Consider the following 20,556-nt stretch of genomic DNA (forward strand, 5'->3'; position numbering starts at 1 on the left):
ATATCTCTGCAACTATGAATTATGTAAAAAAGACAACAATAACATCTTAGAAGAGAAATCTACTGATTTGGGTAATGAGAATATACTTGAAAATTAATTTCTATACAAGACAGAAAATTTAGAGCACATCTATTTGCTATCTTCAAAAAATAAGAAAACACTGACTGTGAAATGAGATCAGAGATCTCATGTGTTCTGAGATGAATGCAAAGGTAATAAGGAAACTGGATGCTTTAAAGAGCTAAGGAAATCCAAAACGTAATCATAACACAAAAATCTGTATTGGAGGCAGTAAAGCAGAAATGAAACTATAAAAATTAAATGAAAAATACAAAAAGAATTGAGAATATTTATCAATGTTTAGAGGAGAAAAAGAAATAGAAGAGGAGATAAAAGACATGGAAGACAATTTAGATCTAACCGAAGAGAAATATGACAGTGACAGAAGTCAGAACAGAGAACTTAACAATAAAAGATCTAATATAAATACTTATAAGTTAAAGAGCTTAGTGAGAACAAAATTAAATAAAAATTTTAAATGAGTAGAAATATAGAAATTCCATTTTATTTTGAATTTCATTGATAAGTTTAAAAATTACAAAAATCAAATGAAGAATAAAAGCTTATCTCTAAAGTAGCAAAAATAAGGCTGTTCTCATCCTTCTTCGCAAAATCAACTGTCAAAAGACAATGAAACAATTTGTACAGAATAGTGACTGGAAAAGCTTGTAACCTGAGAGATTTATATTCAAGTTGTTCATATGAAAAGGTGGCAGGAAGACATTTTGCTAAGCTTAAAATCCTGAAAGAAAAATCATTCATGTTCTCTTCCTGAGAAAGCACAAAAAAAAAAAAAATGAATACCTGTCAACTGGCAAAGAAAGAGAAATCACAAACTCAAGACTGTAACAGTTAAAGTATAAAAGAAATAGCAAAAAACTTTGAAGGTAATTAACTTTTTAGGATCAAATATGGAGACCTGTCAAATGGGTACACAAGTAAATTTAGAGTCTGAAAAGATGTTGCATATGAAAAAAAATCAGAATTTTGTTATAAAAAGTTGATATAATAACACCAGATAAAAGGAGTGAAAACAAGTAAATACAAAGAAACATAAAAACAGGTTAAGCCTAATTAATTAAAATTCTTCATCAGGAATTTATTCCTGAATTTGATAGAAGAATATAGTTTTAATATACATTTGATAAACAAAAGAATTATCACTAGTAAAATTAATGAAAAAAATTCAATCTTACAAACCTCTACATAAGACAAAAACAAATTCTAGAATAAAAGGAAAAAGCAAGAAAGCATTAGATAATGTGATAAAATTAAGCCCACATATATATTATAGCAATAGATTTAAATGTCATAAATTGTTCCTAATAACTTGTGTTAGAAAACTAAATATATTTACAGATCACCAAAGCATTTCAATAAAATTTAAAAGATGTCTTGAAAAAAGTAATAATAGCAACAATGTCCAAGTAAGAAAGCAATAACTTGGGAAAAGAAGATAATATTTTGTGCTGATAAAGGGAATCCAATGCAATGAAGATATAACAGACAAATAACTTATGTGCCAGATGATATAATCATTGAACACCACAAAACTACCAGAAATAATGGGTTGAGAAACACCATACAATTGTTAGCCTATGACAGATTAAACATTAAAATGAATGAAACCTTTGAATAATATAAATATAAATAAATACATAACCTTACGTATACATATATGTCCTTCTACTCTTCAAAAAGAAAACATATGCTCATTTCAAACACTCATGGGACACTTTAAAATTTGACCATTCATTCAGTATGTTTGATAAATTTCTTTAAAAATAATATTGTCAAACCTCAATGTAAGTAGAATTAATATAAAAATTAAAGCAAAATTGAAACAAACCTAGATATTTCTTGAAGAAACATGAGATCAAAGTATAAATAAAAATCAATTATAGTTTACTTTGGAAATAATGAAGTGTATTCCTATCAAAGTTTACAGGATATAGATATAGCAATAATAAAACATGTAAGACTGTGAAAAAAAAGTCTATAAATAAAATTAATTAATTAAGTAATGAGCCTAAGGAGTCATCAAATAAGATATGCAACAAAAGCTGAAGGAGGAAAAAGAAAACTATGTACAGAAATAAGGAAAAACAAAAAATATTCGAACTGGTTCTCTAGGAAAACCGATTAAATGAGAGGAACCTAGAGTCTTATTTCAAATACATAAAATTCTTAAATTAGAAATAAAACCAGAAATATCTGAACAGATATAGAAATTTTTCTAAGCACAAATATATAAGCAGCAATTTTCATCTATTCTACTGTTAAAGTTGGAGAAAAATACTTCGTACTGACTAGAGAATGGTTATGATACCATTGGAACATAAACTGGAAAACCATGTTTGGATAGAATTGTTTTACTATGTATCAAGCGCCTTAAAAATCTTCAGACTCTTTTACTCAGTAATTACATGCTAATTTATGCTACAAGAGATACTAAAAAATTTGGATGATTTATGTTTTTATAGCACCTCCATATGTTGGGACATTAAGGAGCTGTTAAAAAATTGCTTTTGAAGATTACTTAATGGTATAATAAATACATTCTATAATGTCTGGAGTAAAAGAGAAAGATATAAAACTAAATATATAATGTAAATCCCATTTAATGAAAAGCCAAATATAGATGACAATACGTTGAATTGATTGTAGTTGTATTATTGGTTATTTAAATATTTTCTATGTGATTTTTTACAGTTTTTAAGTCTATGATAATGAGCATAAATTCTTTTACAATCGAAATAAATTCTTGAAATTAAACTTAAAAGACTTCTGGCCAAGATGGCACTATGAATTCACATAGTCAATGCTTCTTCCTCAAATTACCATAAAAAGGCTATTTTAGCTAAAATTTCATAAATGAAGTCATATCAATACCCAACACAAGTCAAATATCTCCATACGCCAGAAAAATATTGGAACAGACAGCAAAGAGCACATGCTGGAACTGTGATATTTTGAACTCTAGGTCTAGAAGTGAGAAATGTCAAGGACTGAACTCTGAATCAGGGTCACAAGCCAGATTCACAGCATGACTGGGTGCTGGTATGGTCACCCAACTTATGGAGGAGGAAAAATTGAAAAACATAAAAAATTTAAAAAGATAGGATTGTGGATTGTATCAAACATGTATATGTGAGACAGGAAAGAACAGAGCCAGTCACACACACCCAAAAAAATAGGGTTGTGGATTGTATCAAACATGTATATGTGAGACAGGAAGGAACAGAGCAAGTCACACGTGAGATCTATGAGAAGCTGCTAAGTACTAAGCGTGCTATCCTTAGCACCACTGTGGGACAGGAGCCCCAGCCCACTAGCGAAAAACTTGTTTCTGGCCTGAGATCTCAGGGGGCCACAAAATCTCAGATTCTCAGGGAGGTACTGCAAATCCATACAGTATGAAAGATATTTAAAGATTTTTTTAAAAGATAATTTCCTTTTCTAGATCAACCGGCAAACTAAAATTCAAAATCAATAAGGAAAAACAGAATAAGAAGATATTCAACAAATCAACAACCAGAAGATGATTTGACTCCTGAGAAAAATACACATAGTAGTCTCTGCATAATCATCAAATAAATATAAGAACAGATAATAGATTTTAAATAAGAAAATATTAAACAAAATGAAAAAGATAAATTGAGAAAAATAACAAAATAATCAGTTAAAAACTAGAAGACAGAAACAATGTAATTAAACTTTCAAAACTCTCTATATGGAATAACCCCAAGAGTTTCTATATTAAAGGGGCAATTGGTGAACTAGAAAATAGTACCGAGGAGATCATTGTGAGTGTGGCACTAAGACATAATAAGGTAAAAAACAGAAAAGAGAAAGTAAAATGTATGGAGTCTCCAACTTATACTAATATGATTTCCAGAATTAAGCAACACAGGTACTACTAAGAAACAATTAAAAGAGATAGCAATAAATAACTTCTTCGTAACTGAAGAAAGTCTTAAATTCTTCAACTCAAAGCACACACCAACTGCTGAGCATAATAAATAAAGACAATTAGGCACCTGGGCATACTGCAATAAAATGGCAAAACAAGTCTGGCCAATAAGCTGTTAGTGTAAGTAACATGTGTCATTTCCCAGGCAAGCATAAAGAAGTTGGTATGAGTTTTCCATGAGCTCTTTTCCCTGAAGTTCTAAGCTGCTTTTTCTTGTCATGAAAACTGCCTAGATCTGTGGTTCACCATATGGATGTCAGATGCTTGGGGAATCACACAAGACACAGAAAACTTTGAGAAGACTTTGTTGTGTTAATCTTCTGAAATTTTGGAATTGCTTGTCACTAGCTTAATCTAATAGAACAACTTTATAGGAAACACATAGTTTTGAATGGATTATTTTGTTATTTTGATATGGTTAAGAAACAGGAAGAACTTAAATTTAGAAGATTAAGCAGTACAATTAGCAATCTTGACATAAAAGATATCTAAGGAACTCTCATCCTATTCAGTAGAGATTTTTTTTACCCCAGTTCTTTAGCTGATGCTTATTGAGTCCCTACTATCCTAGTCCTGAGGTATAGTGAGGAATGAAAATCTCTATTTTTTTTCTTGAGTTTCCATTCTATTAAGGGAAGAAAATAAGTTATATAAAAGAGAAAAAGTGATGATGGAGTAGGGATGTTGTGGGAGTGCTACATGAAATAGAGTAGTCAGGAAAGGAATTTCTGATAAGAAGACCTTTGAAGAAAGACCTGAATGAGTTAAGGGAGCAACACATGTAAATGCCAGGCAGATGAGCCTGCAGCAGATGTGCAAAGGCTCTGAGGCAGCAGCATGTGACCTAGAGAAAGGGAGGAAAAATCTGCCGTAAAATAAGATCAAAGAGGCAACAGAGTACTAAATCATGGGGTATCTTGAAGGCTATTACAAAGCCTGTGGATTTTACTCTGAAAGAAATGGAAAAACTTTGGAGGGTTTTGAGCAAAAGAATAACATGATTTGACATATATTTCAAGAGCCACTCTGGCCGCTATTGAATAAAGATAGAAGCATTTACCTGGGTGGAAGTAGTTCAGAAGTTTGTATAATATTCAGACAATACTTGTGGTGTTGGCTGTGGAAGAGGTATCAATAGACAGATTCAGGCTAGATTTTAAAGGAAAAGCCAACTCTCTCTCTCTATATATAGATAAATTGCATATTAGTGTGAATAAAAGTAAGAAATTAAAGGTGATTCTGCAGTTTTTGGCTTAAAGGACAGAAAAAATAGTGTTACCATTTTCTGAGATGAGGAAGACTGTGGAAGAAGCGAGTTTGGGAGTTAAAGAAAATAAAAAAGCACACATTATTTAAAGCATGCATAATATAGTTACAAAAGTTTGTCATGTGCTAGGGTACAAATAAACTCTCTAAAATTTTCAAAGATTATCAAACTCATGTCTGTGACTACGTGCAATTAAATTAGAAATCAATAATAAAAAGACAGGAAAAACATGATTTAGAGACCAAAAAGCAAACTCCCCTAAATGATTTATGGGATGGAACGGAAATTGCAATGAAAATTACAAAATATTTAGACTTACAAATGTCAAAGAGTTGCTGTAAAACATTTGGGATGCAGTTTAAAGCAATACTTAGAAATATGTAGACATAAATTTATTTTAAATTAAAAAGACTGAAAGTAAATAAATTAAACTACAAATCAGAAAGATAAAAGAACTGAGTAAATCCATAGAGAGTAGAAGAAAAAAGAAAGAGCCAAAATTAATGAACTAGAAACACATAAAAATAAATCAATAAAACAGAATTATTTCCAAAATAATAATGAAATATGTAAACTAATATAAATGGTTAAAAATTCAAGAACACAGAAATAAATAAGAAAAATAACAGAAGATATTCATATTGGCCAAAAAATAATAATAATAATAATCTGGCTATACTAAGTTTTGAAAAAGATGGAGAGAAAACAAGAACTCTTAAAACCCTCTGGATTGAAAATTACTGCAACCACTTTGGAAAGTAATTAGGAAATATATAACAAAATATCTTTGAAAACCCCAATTTTAAATTCATAACCTTAAAAATAAACCCTGTGCCACAGGAAGGATATATGTGAATGTGTACTGCAGCTTTGTCACAAGAGCAAAAATTTGGAAATGACCATCTATAGAGGAATGGATAAATGAACTTCATTATATTGATATAAGGGAATACTGCACAACAGTTAAAATAAATGAAATCTATGTATATACGTCAACAAGGATAGTTCTCAAAAACACACGTTGATCCAAGAAAGACAAGTTGTGAAAGATACAGTAAAACACTATTGAATTAATTATTAAAGATACTAAAACGATGTTTCATATTATCTGTAGATATATAAATATCTATGCAGTAAAAAGAATAATGGACTTGGACACACAGCCAAGTATTATAGTGTTTGCTTTAGGGGAGCACCATGGGAGGAATTGGCCTAAGGAGAAAGGAATGTGAGAGACTTCGTTTATTCTTAATATTTTCTTTCTTAATAATAAAAATTATCTGAAGTAAATATGATAAAATGTTAACACTTTTTTTCATATTCAGTGGTGGGAACATGAGTAACTATCATTACATTTTCCTCTGTACTTTTTTATTTTAAAAAATGTTTAATGAAAAAGCAAAAAAAGCAAAACCTTTCATTGCTTCCCTCAGCTCCAAGTTAACACTAATCTGCCCTTGAGAATGCAGCAGGTGTTCAGTTTGATCCTTGACAGGACTGGAATAAGATATTATCCAAGGAGGAACCCTGACGCAAACTTCTCTTCTGTGTAATCTCACCAATCTGGTTTGTTGAACTTATTTCCTAGTGAACAAGCCCCATACATATGTTTCAAAGCTTTCCCAATGGGCGGTTGGAATGATATAAGCTATACAATGGCTGTGATTAACTTTGCCAAATGAAGAATTTGCTGCTGTACATGTGTCCTGAGTTAGGGTAACAGACAAAAAACATCCGTGATGACCTGAATCACTAGGCGCAGAAGCTAAGAGAACACTGAGGGGCATCAGAGCCATGAAGATTTAATGCTTGAGAATCAGAACCTGCTCTTGTCAAGATCCTGAAGCAAAGATCCTGACTGTGGTGGTTAGATACCAGCAGAGACTTTTTCTAAAAGCAGGGAGTATAACTAGAAATATTATCACTACCTTCCAGGAGAAAGGAGAAAAACTGATTATACCAACTGTTGTGATACAAGCTTTCTGTTCTTTATTGCTCACCAAATCCAAGGATGAATTATCTTATGTCAACTACCAAATCAAAGGGAAAGGGAGGCTTTTCTGGAATAGTTAATGACTTTAGATCATCACATTCCCTCTAGTTTCCTTCAGATGAGGACTTGTGCCTTATTCCACCAAGTACTTCCCATAGTGCTTTGCTCCAAGTTTGACCTTGGTAGGTATACCACACACACACACACACACACACACACACACACATACACACAGAGCAGGATTATATATCTCTATATATATATAGTTACATGCATATACCATACATATGCACATTCAAATACAGACACATTTGTTTTCCTTGCTCCTTCCTGGTCTCAGCATTTTATAGAGTTTGACCTTTGGTTAATATTATTCACCATCTTGGATTCTAAAGCTTGAGACTTTAAAGGGCTCTCCCATTCTCCTTCAATATGTGATGAGGTGAGCTCTGAGTTGAGAACAACATAAACCCAAGCATCCGAATACAGAATTTTTGCGTCAAGGAGTACCAGATGAAATAGAAAGAATTTATAAACATGCTGTGTTACAGGCCTTTGAATGAACTACTCAGAAAACTGGGTGGTTTTCTTTCTTTTCTTCTTTTCTTCTTTTCTTCTTCTTCTTCTTTCTTCTTCTTCTTCTTCTTCTTCTTCTTCTTCTTCTTCTTCTTCTTCCTTCTTCTTCCTCTTCCTCCTCCTCCTCCTCCTCCTCCTCCTTTCCTTTCTTCCTCTTCCTCTTCTTTTTCCTCCTCCTCCTCCTCCTTTCTTCTTCTTCTCCTTCTCCTTCTTCCTTTTTTTTTTTTACTACATATTCTCCCTGTTGCAAACTAAGAGCTCCTAGGGCTTTGATTACCATCTAGATGTTGATGATTTCCAACTGTATCTAAATCTCCTTTTAATAAGCTCAGGTCTAGCCTGTGGGGTAGGTGGAATAGATGACTCTCTATGCAGTATGATTTGAGAATCATCTACCCAACTTAAATATCTTTCTCACTGTTCTCTCACAGAGTCTGAAGTTCTTCTCCACTATTATTCATTCTTCTTCTTCTTCTTTTTTTTTTTGCTGCATTTTACAAAAAAATAGGTTGAATCCAGTCTCAAATTCTCTTGCACCTCAAGAATTGTCACCTCCTCACATTCATGCTGAACTCAGACTGGGACCCCAAGTCTGGCTTTCATTTTTCATTTCTACCATAGCTTTTGCAATTCCTATCAAATAACATCTCCTCTCCCAGCTTTGTTCAGGGCAAGCACTTTGTATTCATTTGCCGGGCTGAGCTGGGGAGAGGCCTTCAAATAAAGACATGAAAGTAATTGTCTTCTGAGAGCAGAAGCTTTCTATTAGGTTCTGATTAGATGAAGGTGATCTCTGCCAGAGAAAAACCTTACCCTTCGACTCCCTTTTCTATAATGCCAGAATTTTGTCACAGAGAAAAGACAAACATTCAGCTCGGAGACTAGCTGAAAAAAGCTTGAGTTTTATGGGATGGGGGGGCTAAAGGCCTAAGAAGTGAAAAGCTATCCATTCTGTAGACATGTTCAATACCAACAGAGGAAACTGGGACGCATCCACTCAGCCTTCCATTTGGGCTTTTTCATCCAAACAGAAGATGTCTGTTGTCAGTCAGCCCATCTTCCACAGGATCTCTTCTTCCCCAATGATTTAAGTCCTCCAACCAAGGCCTGTTAAAGACAGCAGCTTTCCTCAACCAGCAATGGGATTTATGTTGCCTTCCTCGAGGTCAGGTTTAACTCAAAGTCTTTTATTTTCCTACGATTTATAGATTATTAGCAACCACGATTTAAATAATATGATGCTTAATGAAATAAAAACCAAAAGAAGAAACCAATACTCACCCAAAAGAGTAAGATTGAATTAGTTAATTTTAATTCTCAAGCTCTCACAAAAGAAATCACTTGTCTATTCCAAACAATTTCAAATATCCTGGCGCCCACTGACGACAGGCAGTAAAATGCCAAAATATCACCTTATGACTCAGGATAAGATAGCTGATAGTAATGGGTATAAAGAATTTCACCTGCCATGTCCAGAAGAAGCAAAGTTGTGGTTAAAACATAAATGTGGATAAAACACTTTAAATTTTACACTACATTGTACTGACGGCTAGCAAAGTGATATTGAAGATGATTTCATCTGTTAAGTTCCCTTAGTTTTTCTCAATATAATACTAGCTATTACAAATATGATGGCCCCGTGTGTTTGCCATCTCAGAATCCCCAAAAGCTAACTGGTAAAATCCAGTCAGCAAAGTACTCAACTAAAACTACAAATTCTAGGTAAGAGCCAAGATCCCATTCAGAGTACTTCTGAGCATCATTCAAAGATGTGATGCAGGAGTTGGGTAGGCAATGGACCATCAACGAAGGATGCACACTATCCAACCTGATCTGTAACCATTTTGGAAATAGAATTAGTAAGAGAATGCAAAATTGAAAGGCCCTTAAACCAAACAAATATATGCATGTCAGATTTAGCATTTGAAAATATACACCACTGTTTGTCTTGGCTGAACCATGCGTTCAGGTCCAAGGAATCTTTCACCTGATTCTAGGAAGTAAGTGGAGGCATGTTGTTGTTGCAGGAACACTGGACTAGGGATGTAGACACCAAAATCCTATTCCTGATTCCACAGCTAACTAATCCTTGACCATGCTTTTTGCCTGAATTTCCTCATCTGTTACATCAAAATGTTAGGTTAGTTCACCACTATGTTTCTGCAGACTCTAAGACTAAACAATTCTATGAGACATAAGTGGAGTAAATCTTCACTTACGCTCATCCAAATAAAGAAAGGGAAGCCACAAGAAAGGAAAGATGATTGCATCTTCCTTCTGAAAGTAAAATCTTTTACATTAAAAGACAACTGAATACCAAACAAAGAGCTTATTCATTACTTGAGGCTTGCCACAGAAGCTGAGCAAATACAATTTAGAAAGATTTCTAAGAATCCCTAAAAAGAGAAGTCGATTGTGGTAAAGGCATCCCAATTTTATAGATGACATAACTGTGACAGTCAGAGGTTCAGTAATTTCCTCAAGGTCTTACAGATAGTAAGAAGAAAAATTAGGATAAAAAATAAAACTGGCCATGTAACTATTATTGTTATTCCACACTGTATCCCAAAGTTGGAAAAAATTGAGAAGCATATTTTGTGTGGTTTAGAAACTGATGTCAGTTGACCTGATTTCTCTTGCCCTTAATTGCCATAAGCAAAATCCTGTGTGTGTGTATACGTGCGCATGTTTGTGTTGTGTGTGTGTGTGTGCACTTGCATGCATGCATGTGAGTGAGCAAGCGAGTGAGCGAGAGAGAGAGAGAGAGAAAGAGAGAGACCTTCCCAAGATGAAAGAGTCACCTTATAACATAACTTATGCACCACCTTGGGTATGTTCCCTCCTCTGTAAATAATGAAGAAGCTGTTGATGGAAGGAACACAAATGTAAGATTGACCAGTGAGAAGGAATATGAGAAGAAAAGATCCTTAGGTTGGTTTATTATGAGCCCAGTCAATTATAAGCGGCACATTCTGACACCACTGTAAATAATACACTTCTGTCAGAGTCAGCTGATGGAGATTTTCTGTTCCATATATTGTCATAGACACATGATGAAGGGAAGATGTTGGATGGCATATGTGGTACACAGGAATAAATATGTGAATAATCTCACATACTTTGAAACTTCCAAATACTAACTATGACAGATATGAACTATAGTGCATTCCCATTCTAAGACTAGGGAACTAATGATGATAAGTTGAACAGTATAATATCCATCTTTACAGCATACAGCTGTATCTGATGGTTATGCCTGAAGAGATATCATTTGACCTGGCCTATTTCCAGTCATATAATAATGAGAAGTATTCAGCTGGGTCAGATAGAATGTTAGAGCTAAAAGGGATCTGAAATCATCCACCACTACCCTCCTATTGTATAAATGAGGGAAATAAGACTAAATGGAGTTGATTGCCTTGTCAAAGATCAGTTATAAAGGCAGTTAGAGATAATGCAGTAAAAAACTAAGAATTCAGTGAATCTAGGAGAGAGCTGACCTTATTTTGTGTCTAGATGCGATAGGAAAGAAATGGGGGCCATTTGGGGTGACAGGTAACATTCTCAATTTGTTACTCATCCTGAATCATGCCTATAGAAGATGATTTATTCAGCTATTAGAAGAGTTATAGTTAATTAGTCAATTTGTCCACAAATGATACAATTCATCCCATTCAATATTAGCTGACATCATCTAAATCTTACATGGTCAATGAGCTTTGGCCAAATTGTAACTCTTCCTAGAGGCCTTTCTAGACTGCATCGCTCACTTTCCATCCTTAGTATGCACAAGTGTTACCTATCACAACCTTGGTATCACTGATTCATGGAATATATGGGATTCATTAACTGCTCTTACATATTTAACTTAACTATCTATTTAGAGAGTCAATTACTTGAGTTTGAGAACTGTAACTCATGATAAAACTCCAATATTGAGAAGAATTCATGTGCTCTACTTCAGATCTTGGGAATCAGAGATTCTGGCAGGCAGTAGGCAAGATTTTTAAAGACTTCCCCAAGGGGTTCTTTAGCAGTTTATAGTTTCAGGACCTCTCCCTTTTGACCAGAGTCCATTCAGAAGACAAAATGCATGCTGCTTTTCTGCCTCTGAGATTTTTAAATATCACTCTGTTGTGGGAAAACTCTTCCACCCACACCCCTGCATCAACCACAGACAACTGCCACTGCTATTGTCATCTCTGTAGGCACCTCTCTGCTGTGCTGAATAAGGCCACGATGCCTTGAGAGCCTGCATCCAACAGTGAGAATCAAGCACTACTTTTAACCCTCATGTCTTCTACATGAGAAGAGTCTAATTCTGAGGTTCATCAGAGGAGTTTAGTCCTGTGGTTTCCATCCAATTGAATGAGATTAGGGAGCTCACTAAATTCTTTCTCAGAAATCTCTTTTAGAGACAGTATCTTTCCTTTTCATTGGCCATATCTTCCAACTAGACCATCTTGCTGGTAAGAATGGAACAGTGCAAGGGGACAACAGCGTTTCTGAATCAGAAGAAGAGATCATGCATGAACAACAACATATCCCAAACCCAGGCAGAAATGATGTAATTGGTCCTAATTAGTAAAATTACTAGCAATACTAGGAAACAAGCTAATGTCACACAAAAAAAAATTCCTGCCTCAAAATCTTCCATGAAATTAAAAGCATTTTCTTTGAGGTTTGCAGTAATTCCTTTTAGAGTCTGAAATTGACCTGTGTGCTTTTGTATCACAGAGATAGTATTACTGGGAGAAAAATTTGAATGTTTGTCTCTGTCATACTCAAATTTAATTTAGGTCAAATGTTAATGGAGTTAGCAACCAAAAATTAATTTTACTTTTGTTTATATTTTTAAAATCAAATACTGAGTTAAAACATAAAGTATACACTATGAATTGCTAGAAAATGGCAAACTTTATTTAAAAATATTCATGTTTGAGTCATCCAAAAGCCATCTGAATACACATTAACACATATACCTGGATTCAAATTTATGAAACAGCATGAGAAATAGCTTTCTTAACACTACAGTAATAAAGAATCAAGAAACCGATATTTTTTCAATTTCTTCCCATTACATTTTATGTCCACATTTAGATGTATCTGGGAAGATCTCTAAACTGACACCACTGTGAGAGGCCCCTGGGATTCACAAATATCATTTCCATGACACCAGAAAACTGGGGGAAAAGAGGAAAATGTGAGTGGCGATAAATTGGAGCTAATCTCTTTCTGCCACAACCTGAAATGATACTTGGCCAGGTAATCTCCCCATCCTCCATGCTGTAATAAGAGCTTGTCTATCTCTCCCAGATGCCCAACCTGAGTACTAGTATCTCCCTCAAATGCTTGTACTAGAAAATTTCTAACAGGATTCCAAGGCTCTGAAAGAAAAAGAAAAATGAAAATAATTCTATCGTGCACTAAGCATTGCAAGTTTGAAGAAAAAGCAAAGCCTAGTGCTGCAAGTCTGCAATAAATAAAACAAATAATGGATTCTTTGGAGTCATAAAGCTCTACCAACCGTGAAATGCACAAAGAGCCTCTGATGAGAGTCCTCGAAACCTTCTGAAGCCCTATTCAGTGCGGCGCTGCTTTGAAAGCCCAACCTGGCCCTGCCCCACTGTGTATCCATTTCTGTGCAAGCAAGGAAATTCCTGAATCTAAACATGAAGAGCACTGAGTGGCCAAATGATACCCAGGACTAAACTGTGATGTTGCCTTTTGATCATGTCTCTGGAAACACATGACCTCAAGGACATCATTGTTTTGCACTAAGGAAACGTGAAGCACCATTAGGAATAGATTGTTGCCTCTGACTAATTGGGTAACTTTGGACAAATCACTTAACTTCTCTGATCCTCCATTTCCTCAATTGAAAATTAGTGGTGGAATCCTCTTCGATGGTGCTGTGAGGACCAAATAAAGGAAGCGGGTAATGGATTTGGTGGAGGAATGGCCCAGAGTGAGCATCAGTGATTACCAATGTCCAATCAAACAAGCATCGAAGTAGGTAAGGAAAGGTGGCAAATGCACACATTCTGCTTTCTTGTGACTCATTCTCAAAAGGTTTACCCTGCCTCCTCCACCCTCACATTTTATTGCCACACTTTGGAGCTTGGTGCTAACGTCACCAGATTCTGTGCATCTTCCTCTCATCTTTCTGTTGGCATGTCTGTTTTCCTTATGAGGTATACATACATCAATTGAGTTCACAGGTCATGATTTACTCAGATCCCTGTACCCAGAAAACTTTACTCAGAACTTTGAGCACAGTAGGTCTGCAATAAATATTCCATAGGGTAGGAATCGGAAAGATAACTTAAAAAGAGAGAAAAAAAAACTAAGGCATTAGGAGAACTTTTACCATTATCTTGACTACAGAAACAAATATCTCTTTAACCTTGGAAAAGTTACTTAATTTCTTTGGACATTAGTTTCCTCATCTGTAAAGATAATCTCCAATTTCCTTTGTTGCTATAAAATTCTGTAACATGAAGAAAAACAGCTGCAAAGAGATCCTTTGTTATCTGGTCTGCTAAACTGTTAAACAGAAGAATAAGACCAGCTGAGTGGGGACCAGTATCTCACTCTTTTATTTATTTTTTAGTAGTTTTTTTAATTTTTCAATTACAGTCCACATGTAATATTATATTAGCTTCAGGTGCACAACATAGTGAATATACATTTATATAACTATGAAATGATCACCCTGATAAACTAGTACTGATCTTACACCATATTATTGGTGTATATATTCCCTATGCTATACTAAACATCTCCATGACTATTTTGCAACTACCGATTTGTGCTTCCTAATCTCTTCCCCTTTTTCCCCTAGCTCCCCAATCCTCCCCCAATCTGGTAACCATTAAAACGTTCTCTGTTTCTGAGTTCGTTTCTGTTTTGTTTGTTTGTTTATTTTGTTTTATGCATTCCACATATAAATGAAACCATGTGGTATTTATCTTTCTCTGTCTAATTTATACTCATCATAATACCCTCTAGGTCCATCTATGTCATTGCAGATGACAAGAATTCATTCCTTTTATGACTGAGTAATTTTCCATTGTATATATGTACCACCTCTTCTTTATCTATTCATCTACTGATGGACACTTAGGTTGCTTCTATATCTTGGCTACTGTAAATAATTCTGCGATGAACATATGGATGCATATATCTTTTCAAATTAGTGATTTGAGTTTCCTCAGATAAATACCCAGAAGTAGAATTATTGGGTTCTTCTTTATCTGTTGTTATAGCCATTGTTTTAAAGTCTATTTTGTCTGGTATAAGTATTGCTACATCAGATATTTTTTCATTTCCATTTTAAACTGATAAGAGCAGATACTACACTTGATCTTAGCCAAAGGCTGAAAAGTGATTCATTTCTATTTTAATGAAATATCTTTTTCTATCTATTTACTTTCAGTCTGTGTATGTCTTCTGATCTGAAGTGAGTATCTTATAGGCAGCATATGTAAGGATCTTATTTACCTATCCATTTAGCTACCATATGTCTTTTGATTGGAGCATTTAATCCATTTATATTTAAAGTAATTGTTGATAGATAATGTAGTTATTGACATTTTATTATTCGCGTTTTTATTTTATTTTTTAATTCTTCTTAAAAAAGTCCCTTTAACATTTCTGGTAATACTGGCTTGGTGTGATGAACTCCTTTAGTTTTTTTCTTGTCTGGTAAGCTCTTTATTTGTCCTTCGATTCTAAATGACAGTTTTGTTGGGTAGAGTCACTTTGGTTATAGGTCCTTGCTTTTCATCACTTTGAATATTTCATTCCAATCCCTTCTGGCTGGCAAAGTTTCTGTTGAGGAATCAGCTGACAGTCTTAGGGGAGCTCCCTTGTAGGTAACTGTTTTTCTCTTGCTGCCTTTAAGAGTCTCTGTCTTTAAACTTTGGCATTTTAATTATAATGTGCCTTGGTTCATTTATAATGGCCTCTTTGGGTTCATCTTGTTTAGAACCCTCTGTGCTTCCTGGGCTTGTATGGCTATTTCCTTTGCCAGGTTAGGGAAGTTTTCCATCATCATTTCTTTAAATAGGTTTTCAATTCCTGGCTATCTCTCTTCTCCTTTTGGCACCCCTCATGAGGCAAATGTTGATATGCTTGATGTTGTCCCAGAGGCACCTTAAAGTATTCTCATTTTGGGGATTCTTTTTAAGATTCTTTTCTGTTCTGATTGTGTGTTTTCTGCTACCTTATCTTCCAGATCACTGATTCGATCCTCTGCTTTATCTATTGTTGATTCTCTTTAATGAATTCTTCATTTCAGTTATTTTATTCTTCACTTCTGACTGATTCTTTTTTATGTTTTCTATCTCTACTTTCATGTTCTCTCTTTGTTGAAGTTCTCACTGAGATCATTAAACATCCTTATAATTGGTGTTTTGAACTCTGCATCTGGTAGATTGCTTATACACATTTTATTTAGTTCCGTTTCTGGAGTTTTGTTCTGATTTTTCATTTGGGACAGATTTGTCTCATTTTGGCTGCCTTCCTATGTTTGTTTCTGTGCATTCGGTGGAGCTGCTATGTCTTCCAGTCTTGGAAGAGTGGCCTTATATAATAGGTGGGGCCTAGTGGCAGAGTCTCCCTGGTCACCTGGTGTTTCCCTAGTGTGGGTTGTGTGTGCCCTCCTGTTGTAGTTGATCCTTGATTGCTATTGGCATGTCAATGGAAGAAACTGACCCTCAGGCTGATTGGCTGTGAGAACTGGCCGTGACTACAGTGGAGGAGCTGCTGTGTACGGGCTGACCTTACTGAGCAAGATTTGCTTTAGCGGGGCTCTGGTGCCTACTGATTCTGCCCTTTGGGTGTGTTTGTGGAGGTAGTTGGATGATACTCTGGTTTGGCCTGAAGCTGGCAACTGGGTGTGTTGGTTCTAGGCTCTCTTTGGGGAGGGGGGACTCTGGTGCAGGCCAAGGTCAGCGACTGCCTGTGTCCTGTCTGGGGTCACTTGGTACAAGTTTTAAAGTGATCTGCAGATGGTTGCTTCTTGTACTGAATGGCTTGGAGGTGACTGGGAGAGGCCAGCTACAAACTGAGACTAGCTGCCTTCAGTGCTGCGCTTGGGCTGCTTAGTAAGGGCTACGGGGCATACTGAGGCCATATGCTGCTTTTGGGGGATTTGTGAACCTTTTAGAGATTTTAGGAAAATCCATAGCATGAGCCAAGACAGGTTGTTTGTAAGGAAAAGTCACTGGAAGCAGCTTGGATGGGCTTATAAGTTGGGTGATGTGGTGTCCCAGGGAATTACCAGGGCAGTACAAACAATTTAGCTAGGTTGATAGCGACTCATTTATGGCACCCACCTGCATATATAGGCTGGGAGGTGGGAGGGTTCAATAAAGGAACAATGGCTTCTGCCAGCATTTCCATCTGGGACAAAGGTGCCCATCTAGCCCTTACCCTGAAGTCATACAATTTAATTCCTCCCTGTATGTTCCTAGTACCTTTCGAGCTACTGCTCCAGTACTGGAGCTCAGAGCAAGTAAGTTTGTCAGTAAGTCTGTGCCCAGGTCTTTTAAGCAGAACCCCTGAGACTCCAGCTGCTTTTCCTCTATCTCAGCCACACTCTCCACTGGTGTTCTCAGCTAGAAGTTCTGGGGACTTCTTCACAGCATTGGAACCCTGGGCTGGGGAGCCTGACGTGGGGCTGGGAACTCTGCAACCTAGATATTCCTCCTGATTTTTAAGTGGCACATATAGGTGTGGGACCAGCTTATTCCACATCTCGGGACCAGCTTATTCCACATCTCAGCCCCTCCTACCAGTCTTGAGGTAGCTCTTTCTGTATATCCTGAGCTATAGGATTTCTGTTCAGCTAGACTTAAGGTGATTCTCAATGATGGTTGTTCTGAAGTTTAGTTGTAATTTGAGGTGGTTATGGGAGGAGGAGAACACAGTGTCAACCTGCTCCACCATCTGGACCTAAAGTCCAACATCTTTTTCAGTCTAACTTTTCAAACTCAAATTCCTTCTAGCTCTTTTAGCTATTCTTGCCTGCCATATGTATATATATATATGTATGTATGTATGTATGTATGTTGTATGTTGTATGTTGTATGTTTGTATTGGTGCTGTGAAAGTTTAAGGTAATTAGCCCATTGCTAAGATTAAAACACCACTCACTCCGTGCCATTGCTATCCTACAGGAGTTGACCCAAAAGCTCTGTCCACAAAGAGAAGAAAATGTGCTTGCAAACCAATGAACACCAGTTGGAGGAGTGGGAGGAAGCTGCAGCTTAGTTATGTGGAGAGAGAGAACACAGGCCCACAAGGGCCCTCATTCTGGCTATAGTCTCTCCTAATGAAGCATCGTCCACCTGACAAATTGAAGGCTTGGCCAGATTTATGAGTTCTCTAAACTCGATCAGAACAGAGCCTGCCCTGACCTACAGAAGGTCACTCAACTGTATTGAATATTTGTCAACATTCTATTGCCAAAGATAAAGTGAGTGACTACCCAAGACAGATTCAGAATCTCCCTGTTTATTCCCGGCAACTGTGAGTGTCTGTCTGGGAGCAAAGAGCACGGAGTTGGGGGACGGTTTCCCTTCCCTGAACACAGATGCTCTCCACACAGGGTCCAGAGGTGCCCGTGCAAAAGCCAGTCTTGTCACCAGCACTCAGCAGCTCAAGTCACAAGAAGTATACGTGGAAACACACTGCTTGTTCCACCTCAGTGCACAAGGGCCCATTTTAAAACACACAGAAAATGGGAAGGCAGTGGAGTTCAGAGTCATCCCTACAGTGGGCATATCCTGCCTTCCACCAAAATCCAAAGTGACCTGAGTTGTCAGAAGGACCACAAACCCGGCTTCACTTTTTTCACTTTTACCGTTCACGGCCCAACAGCAATAGAGCATTTTCTTTACAAGCTTATTTTTCAATTAAACAAAATATTAATTAACGTTCTCCTTATATATCTTTAAGCAGCTAGGGAGAATGGAAACTAGCCTCCATTTCCCTAATTCTACTACCACACCTATTAGCTCATTTAATTCTAAAGTGGGAACATTAAAGACACTGTGTGGTATGAAACCAAAGAGGCAGTGACTCAACACATCTAAAGTTCCTCTCAGCATATAGAACTGATAAGATGTTCCAATATAACTAAAGCCTGACACTTTCTCTTGTTTGCAATAGATGAGATTAAAGTAAAAATTGGGAAAATAACTAATATCTCAGTAGTCAAAGTATTTGCTTAGTCAACTCAGTTTCTCCCAAGGCCTAAAAAGCCATCTAGAGTATAATCTTTCTTTTCATCATCTGTTTAGTTTTTTTTATCCCCATTGGTTTTGCCAGAAAGATGACTATTTGAAGGACATGGGAGAGAAATCTTTATTTATTTTTGAATTTGCTTCTGAATAACAGCTTCTGAGAACTGGTGTGGCCTAGTAAACTGATGAGTCAAGCATAAGCCCCCTGAGAGGACAGCACTCTGATAATTGGTGAAGAGTATTCACCAAAAACAAGATGAGCAAGGGTGACAGTACAGAGACTCCCATAGAAGAGAGTGTGACATCAAAATGTAATCGGCTGCTCCTGGGCATTAAATCTCTCCTGAATTTTTTTTTTGTTTGAGCCTTTCTGAAGAGCAGGAAGGTAAAGTGCTTGACTTGTGTAATGGCTTTTAACTCAGGCTTGAGTTGCCTTTTTAGCCCTTTGCCTGCAGGTAGCCTCTCCCTTTGCTCTGAGAAGTGTCACGCAACATCCTCCCGTCACTGAGTCATCTGCTGGTGGCCTAAATGAAATCATGTGGCTTCTGGGGCCTCATAAAAAAAGAAATTTAGAGTGAAGACACTGGTGGCGCTGGGAGGCCACACTTGGGAAGAATTTTCTTAGTCTGGCCAAGGGCCAAGTTGTAGTTCTGCCAATGCTTTCCCATGTGATCTAGAGGAGTAACTCCACTAGAGATTCAGAACTCTCATTTGCAGAAGATAGGCTTGAGCCAGATAATCTCTAAATTCCTTTGCAAGTGAATATTTGATGATATCTTCCTTTCCTTGATAACTAGGAATAAATGTATAGCACAGAAGATTCTTAAATTATCTATAAAATTAAATAGACTACCAGAAGATGGTCCAGTCCATGGGCAGAAAGATCGGGGTAGACTCATTCTGGGTTGCTCCTCATAAGGAGCCTAAGAACAAAAAAGGGTGTATGTCTTATTTATAAACTCGACATCTAACATAGTGCCTGGCTATCAGCAGGTTGTAAAGATTTGCTGAATTAATCCATGAATGAATAAAGAACTCAAAAGCCAAGCAGACACTTAAGTTAGGTGGCAACTATGTTTTCCCATGTGTGTGTTTGTGTGGGTGCACGCACATGAATGTGTGCTTTTGTGTGTGCATGCACATACATACACACGCCCATGTATATACATCTTTATCATTCGAAACGAAGTACCAATTGTCTCCTTTTTCCACTAGATAACGGCCTCTTTAAGGATGAAGATCTCATCTTATTCTTTGCTATATTCTGAACATCTAGCCAGAGACTGGCTGATGATAAATGCTCAGCAGAATTTATTGGATGGATGGATGGATGGATGGATGGATGGATGGATGGATGGATGAATGGGAGGAAGAAAAAATGGAAGGAAGGAAGGAAGGAAGGAAGGAAGGAAGGAAGGAAGGAAGGAAGGAAGGG

At 36.4% G+C, this 20,556-nt stretch overlaps 1 protein-coding gene and 1 pseudogene across 2 annotated transcripts in view; both read right to left on the bottom strand.

The window, feature by feature from the left end:
• Positions 1-20,556, bottom strand: part of LRMDA (leucine rich melanocyte differentiation associated) — a 977,969-nt gene that overhangs the window by 82,838 nt on the left and 874,575 nt on the right. The gene's annotated exons all lie outside the window — the stretch shown is intronic.
• LOC112482792 lies at positions 15,146-15,260 on the bottom strand (annotated as a pseudogene).

The sequence above is a fragment of the Pteropus alecto genome, unplaced genomic scaffold, assembly GCF_000325575.1.
Source record: "Pteropus alecto unplaced genomic scaffold, ASM32557v1 scaffold155, whole genome shotgun sequence".
NCBI classification, from domain to species: Eukaryota; Metazoa; Chordata; class Mammalia; order Chiroptera; family Pteropodidae; genus Pteropus; species Pteropus alecto.